The following is a 12,811-nucleotide window of genomic DNA, read 5'->3' as shown; positions in this document are numbered from 1 at the left end:
GTGTAGAGTGTAGGGTGTAGAGTGTAGGGTATAGAGTGTAGGGTGTAGAGTGTATGGTATAGAGTATAGGGTATAGAGTAAAGGGTATAGAGTGTAGAGTGTAGGGTATAGAGTGTATGGTATACAGTGTAGAGTGTAGGGTATAGAGTGTAGGGTATAGAGTGTAGAGTGTAGGGTATAGAGTGTAGGGTGTAGAGTGTATGGTATAGAGTGTAGGTTATAGAGTGTATGGTATAAAGTGTAGAGTGTAGGGTATAGCGTGTAGGGTATAGAGTGTAGAGTGTAGGGTATAGAGTGTATGGTATAGAGTGTAGAGTGTAGGATATAGAGTGTATGGTATAGAGTGTAGGTTATAGAGTGTATGGTATAAAGTGTAGAGTGTAGGGTATAGCGTGTAGGGTATAGAGTGTAGAGTGTAGGGTATAGAGTGTATGGTATAGAGTGTAGAGTGTAGGATATAGAGTGTATGGTATAGAGTGTAGGGTATAGAGTGTAAGGTATAGAGTGTAGAGTGTAGGGATTAGAGTGTAGGGTATAGAGTGTAGGGTATAGAGTGTAGAGTGTAGGGTATAGAGTGTAGGGTATAGAGTGTAGGGTATAGAGTGTACAGTGTAGGGATTAGAGTGTAGGGTACAGAGTGTAGGGTATAGAGTGTAGGGTATACAGTGTAGAGTTTAGAGTGTAGGGTATAGAGTGTATGGTATAGAGTGTAGGGTATAGAGTATGGTATAGAGTGTAGAGTGTAGGGTATATAGTGTAGGGTATAGAGTGTAGAGTGTATGGTATAGAGTGTATGGTATAGATTGTAGGGTGTAGAGTGTATGGTATAGAGTGTAGGGTATAGAGTGTAGAGTGTAGGGTATAGAGTGTAGGGTATAGAGTGTAGGGTGTAGAGTGTAGGGTATAGAGTGTAGCGTGTAGGGTATAGAGGGTAGGGTATAGAGTGTATGGTATAGAGTGTAGGGTATATAGTGTATGGTATAGAGTGTAGGTATAGAGTGTATGGTATAGAGTATAGGGTATAGAGTAAAGGGTATAGAGTGTAGAGTGTAGGGTATAGAGTGTATGGTATACAGTGTAGAGTGTAGGGTATAGAGTGTAGGGTATTGAGTGTTGGGTATAGAGTGTAGGGTATAGAGTGTAGAATGTAGGGTATAGAGTGTAGGGTATAGAGTGTAGGGTATAGAGTGTATGTTATAGAATGTAGGGTATAGAGTGTAGAGTGTAGGGTATAGAGTGTAGAGTGTAGGGTATAGAGTGTAGGGTATAGAGTGTAAGGTATAGAGTGTAGGGTGTAGAGTGTAGGGTATAGAGTGTATGATATAGAGTGTAGGGTATAGAGTGTAGGGTATAGAGTATGGTATAGAGTGTAGAGTGTAGGGTATAGAGTGTAGGGTATAGAGTGTAGAGTGTATGGTATAGAGTGTATGGTATAGAGTGTAGGGTGTAGAGTGTATGGTATAGAGTGTAGGGTATAGAGTGTAGAGTGTAGGGTATAGAGTGTAGAATATAGAGTGTAGGGTGTAGAGTGTAGGGTATAGAGTGTAGAGTGTAGGGTATAGAGGGTAGGGTATAGAGTGTAGAGTTTATGGTATAGAGTGTAGGGTATAGAGTGTATGGTATAGATTGTAGGTATAGAGTGTATGGTATAGAGTATAGGGTATAGAGTAAAGGGTATAGAGTGTAGAGTGTAGGGTATAGAGTGTATGGTATACAGTGTAGAGTGTAGGGTATAGAGTGTAGGATATTGAGTGTAGGGTATATAGTGTAGGGTATAGAGTGTAGAGTGTAGGGTATAGAGTGTAGAGTGTAGGGTATAGAGTGTAGGGTATAGAGTGTAAGGTATAGAGCGTAGAGTGTAGGGTATGGAGTGTATGGTATATAGTGCAGGGTATAGAGTGTTTGGTATAGAGTGTAGGGTATAGAGTGTAGAGTGTAGGGTATAGATTGTAGAGTGTAGAGTGTAGGGTTTAGAGTGTAGGGTATAGAGTGTATGGAATAGAGTGTAGGGTATAGAGTGTAGGGTATAGAGTGTAGGGTATAGAGTGTAGAGTGTGGGGTATAGAGTGTAGAGTGTAGGGTATAGAGTGTAGGGTATAGAGTGTAGGGTATAGATTGTAGGGTATAGCCTGTAGGGTATAGAGTATAGAGTGTAGGGTATAGAGTGTAGGGTATATAGTGTAGAGTGTAGGGTGTAGAGTGTAGGGTATAGAGTGTAGGGTGTAGAGTGTAGGGTATAGAGTGTAGGGTATAGAGTGTAGGGTATAAAGTGTAGAGTGTAGGGTATATTGTGTAGGGTATAGAGTGTAGGGAATAGAGTGTAGTGTATAGAGTGTAGGGTATAGAGTGTAGGGTATAGAGTGTAGGGTATAGAGTGTAGAGTGTGGGGTATAGAGTGTAGAGTGTAGGGTATAGAGTGTAGGGTATAGAGTGTAGGGTATAGAGTGTAGGGTATAGATTGTAGAGTGTAGGGTATAGAGTGTAGGGTATAGAGTGTACAGTGTAGGGATTAGAGTGTAGGGTATAGAGTGTTGGGTATAGAGTGTAGGGTATAGAGTGTAGAGTGTAGGGTATAGAGTGTATAGTGTAGGGTATAGAGTGTATGGTATAGAGTGTAGGGTGTAGAGTGTAGGGTATAGAGTGTAGGGTATAGAGTGTAGAGTGTAGGGTATAGAGTGTATAGTGTAGGGTATAGAGTGTATGGTATAGAGTGTAGGGTGTAGAGTGTAGGGTATAGAGTGTAGGGTATAGAGTGTAGAGTGTAGGGTATAGAGTGTATGGTATAGAGTGTAGGGTGTAGAGTGTGAGGTATAGAGTGTAGGGTATAGAGTGTATGTTATAGAGTGTATGGTATAAAGTGTAGAGTGTAGGGTATAGAGTGTAGGGTATAGAGTGTAGGGTATAGAGTGTAGGGTATAGTGTGTAGAGTGTAGGGATTAGAGTGTAGGGTATAGAGTGTAGGGTATAGAGTGTAGAGTGTAGGGTATAGAGTGTAGGGTATAGAGTATAGAGTGTAGGGTATAGAGTGTAGGGTATAGAGTGTAAAGTGTAGAGTGTAGGGTATAGAGTATATGTTATAGAGTGTAGGGTATAGAGTGTAGAGTGTAGGGTATAGAGTATAGAGTGTAGGGTATAGAGTGTAGGGTATAGAGTGTAAGGTATAGAGTGTAGGGTATAGAGTGTAAGGTATAGAGTGTAGGGTGTAGAGTGTAGAGTGTAGGGAATAGAGTGTATGGTATAGAGTGTAGGGTGTAGAGTGTATGGTATATTGTGTAGGTTATAGAGTGTATGGTATAAAGTGTAGAGTGTAGGGTATAGCGTGTAGGGTTTAGAGTGTAGAGTGTAGGGTATAGAGTGTATGGTATAGAGTGTAGGGTATAGAGTGTAAGGTATAGAGTGTAGAGTGTAGGGATTAGAGTGTAGGGTATAGAGTGTAGGGTATAGAGTGTAGAGTGTAGGGTATAGAGTGTAGGGTATAGAGTGTACAGTGTAGGGATTAGAGTGTAGGGTATAGAGTGTAGGGTATAGAGTGTAGGGTATAGAGTGTAGAGTGTAGGGTATAGAGTGTATGATATAGAGTGTAGGGTATAGAGTGTAGGGTATAGAGTATGGTATAGAGTGTAGAGTGTAGGGTATAGAGTGTAGGGTATAGAGTGTAGAGTGTATGGTATAGAGTGTAGGGTATAGAGTGTAGGGTATAGAGTGTAGAGTGTAGGGTATAGATTGTAGAGTGTAGAGTGTAGGGTTTAGAGTGTAGGGTATAGAGTGTATGGAATAGAGTGTATGGTATAGAGTGTAGGGTATAGAGTGTAGGGTATAGAGTGTAGAGTGTGGGGTATAGAGTGTAGAGTGTAGGGTATAGAGTGTAGGGTATAGAGTGTAGGGTATAGATTGTAGGGTATAGCCTGTAGGGTATAGAGTATAGAGTGTAGGGTATAGAGTGTAGGGTATAGAGTGTAGAGTGTAGGGTGTAGAGTGTAGGGTATAGAGTGTAGGGTGTAGAGTGTAGGGTATAGAGTGTAGGGTATAGAGTGTAGGGTATAAAGTGTAGAGTGTAGGGTATATTGTGTAGGGTATAGAGTGTAGGGAATAGAGTGTAGTGTATAGAGTGTAGGGTATAGAGTGTAGGGTATAGAGTGTAGAGTGTTGGGTATAGAGTGTAGAGTGTAGGGTATAGAGTGTAGGGTATAGAGTGTAGGGTATAGATTGTAGAGTGTAGGGTATAGAGTGTAGGGTATAGAGTGTACAGTGTAGGGATTAGAGTGTAGGGTATAGAGTGTAGGGTATAGAGTGTAGAGTGTAGGGTATAGAGTGTATAGTGTAGGGTATAGAGTGTATGGTATAGAGTGTAGGGTGTAGAGTGTAGGGTATAGAGTGTAGGGTATAGAGTGTAGAGTGTAGGGTATAGAGTGTATGGTATAGAGTGTAGGGTGTAGAGTGTGAGGTATAGAGTGTAGGGTATAGAGTGTATGTTATAGAGTGTATGGTATAAAGTGTAGAGTGTAGGGTATAGAGTGTAGGGTATAGAGTGTAGGGTATAGAGTGTAGGGTATAGTGTGTAGAGTGTAGGGATTAGAGTGTAGGGTATAGAGTGTAGGGTATAGAGTGTAGAGTGTAGGGTATAGAGTGTAGGGTATAGAGTATAGAGTGTAGGGTATAGAGTGTAGGGTATAAAGTGTAAAGTGTAGAGTGTAGGGTATAGAGTATATGTTATAGAGTGTAGGGTATAGAGTGTAGAGTGTAGGGTATAGAGTATAGAGTGTAGGGTATAGAGTGTAGGGTATAGAGTGTAAGGTATAGAGTGTAGGGTATAGAGTGTAAGGTATAGAGTGTAGGGTGTAGAGTGTAGAGTGTAGGGAATAGAGTGTATGGTATAGAGTGTAGGGTGTAGAGTGTATGGTATATTGTGTAGGTTATAGAGTGTATGGTATAAAGTGTAGAGTGTAGGGTATAGCGTGTAGGGTTTAGAGTGTAGAGTGTAGGGTATAGAGTGTATGGTATAGAGTGTAGAGTGTAGGGTATAGAGTGTATGGTATAGAGTGTAGGGTATAGAGTGTAAGGTATAGAGTGTAGAGTGTAGGGATTAGAGTGTAGGGTATAGAGTGTAGGGTATAGAGTGTAGAGTGTAGGGTATAGAGTGTAGGGTATAGAGTGTACAGTGTAGGGATTAGAGTGTAGGGTATAGAGTGTAGGGTATAGAGTGTAGAGTGTAGGGTATAGAGTGTATGATATAGAGTGTAGGGTATAGAGTGTAGGGTATAGAGTATGGTATAGAGTGTAGAGTGAAGGGTATAGAGTGTAGGGTATAGAGTGTAGAGTGTATGGTATAGAGTGTATGGTATAGAGTGTAGGGTGTAGAGTGTATGGTATAGAGTGTAGGGTATAGAGTGTAGAATATAGAGTGTAGGGTGTAGAGTGTAGGGTATAGAGTGTAGAGTGTAGGGTATAGAGGGTAGGGTATAGAGTGTAGAGTGTATGGTATAGAGTGTAGGGTATAGAGTGTATGGTATAGATTGTAGGTATAGAGTGTATGGTATAGAGTATAGGGTATAGAGTAAAGGGTATAGAGTGTAGAGTGTAGGGTATAGAGTGTATGGTATACAGTGTAGAGTGTAGGGTATAGAGTGTAGGATATTGAGTGTAGGGTATATAGTGTAGGGTATAGAGTGTAGAGTGTAGGGTATAGAGTGTAGAGTGTAGGGTATAGAGTGTAGGGTATAGAGTGTAAGGTATAGAGCGTAGAGTGTAGGGTATGGAGTGTATGGTATATAGTGCAGGGTATAGAGTGTTTGGTATAGAGTGTAGGGTATAGAGTGTAGAGTGTAGGGTATAGATTGTAGAGTGTAGAGTGTAGGGTTTAGAGTGTAGGGTATAGAGTGTATGGAATAGAGTGTATGGTATAGAGTGTAGGGTATAGAGTGTAGGGTATAGAGTGTAGAGTGTGGGGTATAGAGTGTAGAGTGTAGGGTATAGAGTGTAGGGTATGGAGTGTAGGGTATAGATTGTAGGGTATAGCCTGTAGGGTATAGAGTATAGAGTGTAGGGTATAGAGTGTAGGGTATAGAGTGTAGAGTGTAGGGTGTAGAGTGTAGGGTATAGAGTGTAGGGTGTAGAGTGTAGGGTATAGAGTGTAGGGTATAGAGTGTAGGGTATAAAGTGTAGAGTGTAGGGTATATTGTGTAGGGTATAGAGTGTAGGGAATAGAGTGTAGTGTATAGAGTGTAGGGTATAGAGTGTAGGGTATAGAGTGTAGAGTGTGGGGTATAGAGTGTAGAGTGTAGGGTATAGAGTGTAGGGTATAGAGTGTAGGGTATAGATTGTAGAGTGTAGGGTATAGAGTGTAGGGTATAGAGTGTACAGTGTAGGGATTAGAGTGTAGGGTATAGAGTGTAGGGTATAGAGTGTAGGGTATAGAGTGTAGAGTGTAGGGTATAGAGTGTATAGTGTAGGGTATAGAGTGTATGGTATAGAGTGTAGGGTGTAGAGTGTAGGGTATAGAGTGTAGAGTGTAGGGTATAGAGTGTATGGTATAGAGTGTAGGGTGTAGAGTGTGAGGTATAGGGTGTAGGGTATAGAGTGTATGTTATAGAGTGTATGGTATAAAGTGTAGAGTGTAGGGAATAGAGTGTAGGGTATAGAGTGTAGGGTATAGAGTGTAGGGTATAGTGTGTAGAGTGTAGGGATTAGAGTGTAGGGTATAGAGTGTAGGGTATAGAGTGTAGAGTGTAGGGTATAGAGTGTAGGGTATAGAGTATAGAGTGTAGGGTATAGAGTGTAGGGTATAGAGTGTAAAGTGTAGAGTGTAGGGTATAGAGTATATGTTATAGAGTGTAGGGTATAGAGTGTAGAGTGTAGGGTATAGAGTATAGAGTGTAGGGTATAGAGTGTAGGGTATAGAGTGTAAGGTATAGAGTGTAGGGTATAGAGTGTAAGGTATAGAGTGTAGGGTGTAGAGTGTAGAGTGTAGGGAATAGAGTGTATGGTATAGAGTGTAGGGTGTAGAGTGTATGGTATATTGTGTAGGTTATAGAGTGTATGGTATAAAGTGTAGAGTGTAGGGTATAGCGTGTAGGGTTTAGAGTGTAGAGTGTAGGGTATAGAGTGTATGGTATAGAGTGTAGAGTGTAGGGTATAGAGTGTATGGTATAGAGTGTAGGGTATAGAGTGTAAGGTATAGAGTGTAGAGTGTAGGGATTAGAGTGTAGGGTATAGAGTGTAGGGTATAGAGTGTAGAGTGTAGGGTATAGAGTGTAGGGTATAGAGTGTACAGTGTAGGGATTAGAGTGTAGGGTATAGAGTGTAGGGTATAGAGTGTAGGGTATAGAGTGTAGAGTGTAGGGTATAGAGTGTATAGTGTAGGGTATAGAGTGTATGGTATAGAGTGTAGGGTGTAGAGTGTAGGGTATAGAGTGTAGGGTATAGAGTGTAGAGTGTAGGGTATAGAGTGTATGGTATAGAGTGTAGGGTGTAGAGTGTGAGGTATAGAGTGTAGGGTATAGAGTGTATGTTATAGAGTGTATGGTATAAAGTGTAGAGTGTAGGGTATAGAGTGTAGGGTATAGAGTGTAGGGTATAGAGTGTAGGGTATAGTGTGTAGAGTGTAGGGATTAGAGTGTAGGGTATAGAGTGTAGGGTATAGAGTGTAGAGTGTAGGGTATAGAGTGTAGGGTATAGAGTATAGAGTGTAGGGTATAGAGTGTAGGGTATAGAGTATAGAGTGTAGGGTATAGAGTGTATGGTATAGAGTGTAGGGTGTAGAGTGTGAGGTATAGAGTGTAGGGTATAGAGTGTATGTTATAGAGTGTATGGTATAAAGTGTAGAGTGTAGGGTATAGAGTGTAGGGTATAGAGTGTAGGGTATAGAGTGTAGGGTATAGTGTGTAGAGTGTAGGGATTAGAGTGTAGGGTATAGAGTGTAGGGTATAGAGTGTAGAGTGTAGGGTATAGAGTGTAGGGTATAGAGTATAGAGTGTAGGGTATAGAGTATAGGGTATAGAGTAAAGGGTATAGAGTGTAGAGTGTAGGGTATAGAGTATATGGTATACAGTGTAGAGTAAAGGGTATAGAGTGTAGGGTATTGAGTGTTGGGTATAGAGTGTAGGGTATAGAGTGTAGAGTGTAGGGTATAGAGTGTAGGGTATAGAGTGTAGGGTATAGAGTGTAGGGTATAGTGTGTAGAGTGTAGGGATTAGAGTGTAGGGTATAGAGTGTAGGGTATAGAGTGTAGAGTGTAGGGTATAGAGTGTAGGGTATAGAGTATAGAGTGTAGGGTATAGAGTGTAGGGTATAGAGTGTAAAGTGTAGAGTGTATGTTATAGAGTGTAGGGTATAGAGTGTAGAGTGTAGGGTATAGAGTGTAGAGTGTAGGGTATAGAGTGTAGGGTATAGAGTGTAAGGTATAGAGTGTAGGGTGTAGAGTGTAGAGTGTAGGGTATAGAGTGTAGGGTATAGAGTGTAAGGTATAGAGTGTAGAGTGTAGGGTATAGAGTGTAGGGTATAGAGTGTAGGGTATAGAGTGTAGAGTGTAGAGATTAGAGTGTAGGGTATAGAGTGTAGGGTATAGAGTGTAGAGTGGAGGGTATAGAGTGTAGGGTATAGAGTGTAGAGTGTAGGGAATAGAGTGTATGGTATAGAGTGTAGGGTGTAGAGTGTATGGTATATTGTGTAGGTTATAGAGTGTATGGTATAAAGTGTAGAGTGTAGGGTATAGCGTGTAGGGTTTAGAGTGTAGAGTGTAGGGTATAGAGTGTATGGTATAGAGTGTAGAGTGTAGGGTATAGAGTGTATGGTATAGAGTGTAGGGTATAGAGTGTAAGGTATAGAGTGTAGAGTGTAGGGATTAGAGTGTAGGGTATAGAGTGTAGGGTATAGAGTGTAGAGTGTAGGGTATAGAGTGTAGGGTATAGAGTGTACAGTGTAGGGATTAGAGTGTAGGGTATAGAGTGTAGGGTATAGAGTGTAGGGTATAGAGTGTAGAGTGTAGGGTATAGAGTGTATAGTGTAGGGTATAGAGTGTATGGTATAGAGTGTAGGGTGTAGAGTGTAGGGTATAGAGTGTAGGGTATAGAGTGTAGAGTGTAGGGTATAGAGTGTATGGTATAGAGTGTAGGGTGTAGAGTGTGAGGTATAGAGTGTAGGGTATAGAGTGTATGTTATAGAGTGTATGGTATAAAGTGTACAGTGTAGGGTATAGAGTGTAGGGTATAGAGTGTAGGGTATAGAGTGTAGGGTATAGTGTGTAGAGTGTAGGGATTAGAGTGTAGGGTATAGAGTGTAGGGTATAGAGTGTAGAGTGTAGGGTATAGAGTGTAGGGTATAGAGTATAGAGTGTAGGGTATAGAGTGTAGGGTATAGAGTGTAAAGTGTAGAGTGTAGGGTATAGAGTATATGTTATAGAGTGTAGGGTATAGAGTGTAGAGTGTAGGGTATAGAGTATAGAGTGTAGGGTATAGAGTGTAGGGTATAGAGTGTAAGGTATAGAGTGTAGGGTGTAGAGTGTAGAGTGTAGGGTATAGAGTGTAGGGTATAGAGTGTAAGGTATAGAGTGTAGAGTGTAGGGTATAGAGTGTAGGGTATAGAGTGTAGGGTGTAGAGTGTATGGTATAGAGTGTAGGTTATAGAGTGTATGGTATAAAGTGTAGAGTGTAGGGTATAGCGTGTAGGGTATAGAGTGTAGAGTGTAGGGTATAGAGTGTATGGTATAGAGTGTAGAGTGTAGGATATAGAGTGTATGGTATAGAGTGTAGGGTATAGAGTGTAAGGTATAGAGTGTAGAGTGTAGGGATTAGAGTGTAGGGTATAGAGTGTAGGGTATAGAGTGTAGAGTGTAGGGTATAGAGTGTAGGGTATAGAGTGTAGGGTATAGAGTGTACAGTGTAGGGATTAGAGTGTAGGGTATAGAGTGTAGGGTATAGAGTGTAGGGTATACAGTGTAGAGTTTAGAGTGTAGGGTATAGAGTGTATGGTATAGAGTGTAGGGTATAGAGTATGGTATAGAGTGTAGAGTGTAGGGTATATAGTGTAGGGTATAGAGTGTAGAGTGTATGGTATAGAGTGTATGTTATAGATTGTAGGGTGTAGAGTGTATGGTATAGAGTGTAGGGTATAGAGTGTAGAGTGTAGGGTATAGAGTGTAGGGTATAGAGTGTAGGGTGTAGAGTGTAGGGTATAGAGTGTAGCGTGTAGGGTATAGAGGGTAGGGTATAGAGTGTAGAGTGTATGGTATAGAGTGTAGGGTATATAGTGTATGGTATAGAGTGTAGGGTATAGAGTGTAGGGTATAGTGTGTAGAGTGTAGGGATTAGAGTGTAGGGTATAGAGGGTAGGGTATAGAGTGTAGAGTGTAGGGTATAGAGTGTAGGGTATAGAGTATAGAGTGTAGGGTATAGAGTGTAGGGTATAGAGTGTAAAGTGTAGAGTGTAGGGTATAGAGTATATGTTATAGAGTGTAGGGTATAGAGTGTAGAGTGTAGGGTATAGAGTATAGAGTGTAGGGTATAGAGTGTAGGGTATAGAGTGTAAGGTATAGAGTGTAGGGTGTAGAGTGTAGAGTGTAGGGTATAGAGTGTAGGGTATAGAGTGTAAGGTATAGAGTGTAGAGTGTAGGGTATAGAGTGTAGGGTATAGAGTGTAGGGTGTAGAGTGTATGGTATAGAGTGTAGGTTATAGAGTGTATGGTATAAAGTGTAGAGTGTAGGGTATAGCGTGTAGGGTATAGAGTGTAGAGTGTAGGGTATAGAGTGTATGGTATAGAGTGTAGAGTGTAGGATATAGAGTGTATGGTATAGAGTGTAGGGTATAGAGTGTAAGGTATAGAGTGTAGAGTGTAGGGATTAGAGTGTAGGGTATAGAGTGTAGGGTATAGAGTGTAGAGTGTAGGGTATAGAGTGTAGGGTATAGAGTGTACAGTGTAGGGATTAGAGTGTAGGGTATAGAGTGTAGGGTATAGAGTGTAGGGTATACAGTGTAGAGTTTAGAGTGTAGGGTATAGAGTGTATGGTATAGAGTGTAGGGTATAGAGTATGGTATAGAGTGTAGTGTGTAGGGTATATAGTGTAGGGTATAGAGTGTAGAGTGTATGGTATAGAGTGTATGGTATAGATTGTAGGGTGTAGAGTGTATGGTATAGAGTGTAGGGTATAGAGTGTAGAGTGTAGGGTATAGAGTGTAGGGTATAGAGTGTAGGGTGTAGAGTGTAGGGTATAGAGTGTAGCGTGTAGGGTATAGAGGGTAGGGTATAGAGTGTAGAGTGTATGGTATAGAGTGTAGGGTATATAGTGTATGGTATAGAGTGTAGGGTATAGAGTGTAGGGTATAGTGTGTAGAGTGTAGGGATTAGAGTGTAGGGTATAGAGTGTAGGGTATAGAGTGTAGAGTGTAGGGTATAGAGTGTAGGGTATAGAGTATAGAGTGTAGGGTATAGAGTGTAGGGTATAGAGTGTAAAGTGTAGAGTGTAGGGTATAGAGTATATGTTATAGAGTGTAGGGTATAGAGTGTAGAGTGTAGGGTATAGAGTATAGAGTGTAGGGTATAGAGTGTAGGGTATAGAGTGTAAGGTATAGAGTGTAGGGTGTAGAGTGTAGAGTGTAGGGTATAGAGTGTAGGGTATAGAGTGTAAGGTATAGAGTGTAGAGTGTAGGGTATAGAGTGTAGGGTATAGAGTGTAGGGTGTAGAGTGTATGGTATAGAGTGTAGGTTATAGAGTGTATGGTATAAAGTGTAGAGTGTAGGGTATAGCGTGTAGGGTATAGAGTGTAGAGTGTAGGGTATAGAGTGTATGGTATAGAGTGTAGAGTGTAGGATATAGAGTGTATGGTATAGAGTGTAGGGTATAGAGTGTAAGGTATAGAGTGTAGAGTGTAGGGATTAGAGTGTAGGGTATAGAGTGTAGGGTATAGAGTGTAGAGTGTAGGGTATAGAGTGTAGGGTATAGAGTGTACAGTGTAGGGATTAGAGTGTAGGGTATAGAGTGTAGGGTATAGAGTGTAGGGTATACAGTGTAGAGTTTAGAGTGTAGGGTATAGAGTGTATGGTATAGAGTGTAGGGTATAGAGTATGGTATAGAGTGTAGAGTGTAGGGTATATAGTGTAGGGTATAGAGTGTAGAGTGTATGGTATAGAGTGTATGGTATAGATTGTAGGGTGTAGAGTGTATGGTATAGAGTGTAGGGTATAGAGTGTAGAGTGTAGGGTATAGAGTGTAGGGTATAAAGTGTAGGGTGTAGAGTGTAGGGTATAGAGTGTAGCGTGTAGGGTATAGAGGGTAGGGTATAGAGTGTAGAGTGTATGGTATAGAGTGTAGGGTATATAGTGTATGGTATAGAGTGTAGGTATAGAGTGTATGGTATAGAGTATAGGGTATAGAGTAAAGGGTATAGAGTGTAGAGTGTAGGGTATAGAGTGTATGGTATACAGTGTAGAGTGTAGGGTATAGAGTGTAGGGTATTGAGTGTTGGGTATAGAGTGTAGGGTATAGAGTGTAGAATGTAGGGTATAGAGTGTAGGGTATAGAGTGTAGGGTATAGAGTGTATGTTATAGAATGTAGGGTATAGAGTGTAGAGTGTAGGGTATAGAGTGTAGAGTGTAGGGTATAGAGTGTAGGGTATAGAGTGTAAGGTATAGAGTGTAGGGTGTAGAGTGTAGGGTATAGAGTGTATGATATAGAGTGTAGGGTATAGAGTGTAGGGTATAGAGTATGGTATAGAGTGTAGAGTGTAGGGTATAGAGTGTAGGGTATAGAGTGTAGAGTGTATGGTATAGAGTGTATGGTATAGAGTGTAGGGTGTAGAGTGTATGGTATAGAGTGTAGG

The sequence above is a fragment of the Ranitomeya imitator genome, chromosome 10 (assembly GCF_032444005.1).
Source record: "Ranitomeya imitator isolate aRanImi1 chromosome 10, aRanImi1.pri, whole genome shotgun sequence".
Lineage (NCBI taxonomy): Eukaryota > Metazoa > Chordata > Amphibia > Anura > Dendrobatidae > Ranitomeya > Ranitomeya imitator.
This window is presented reverse-complemented; position numbering follows the sequence as displayed.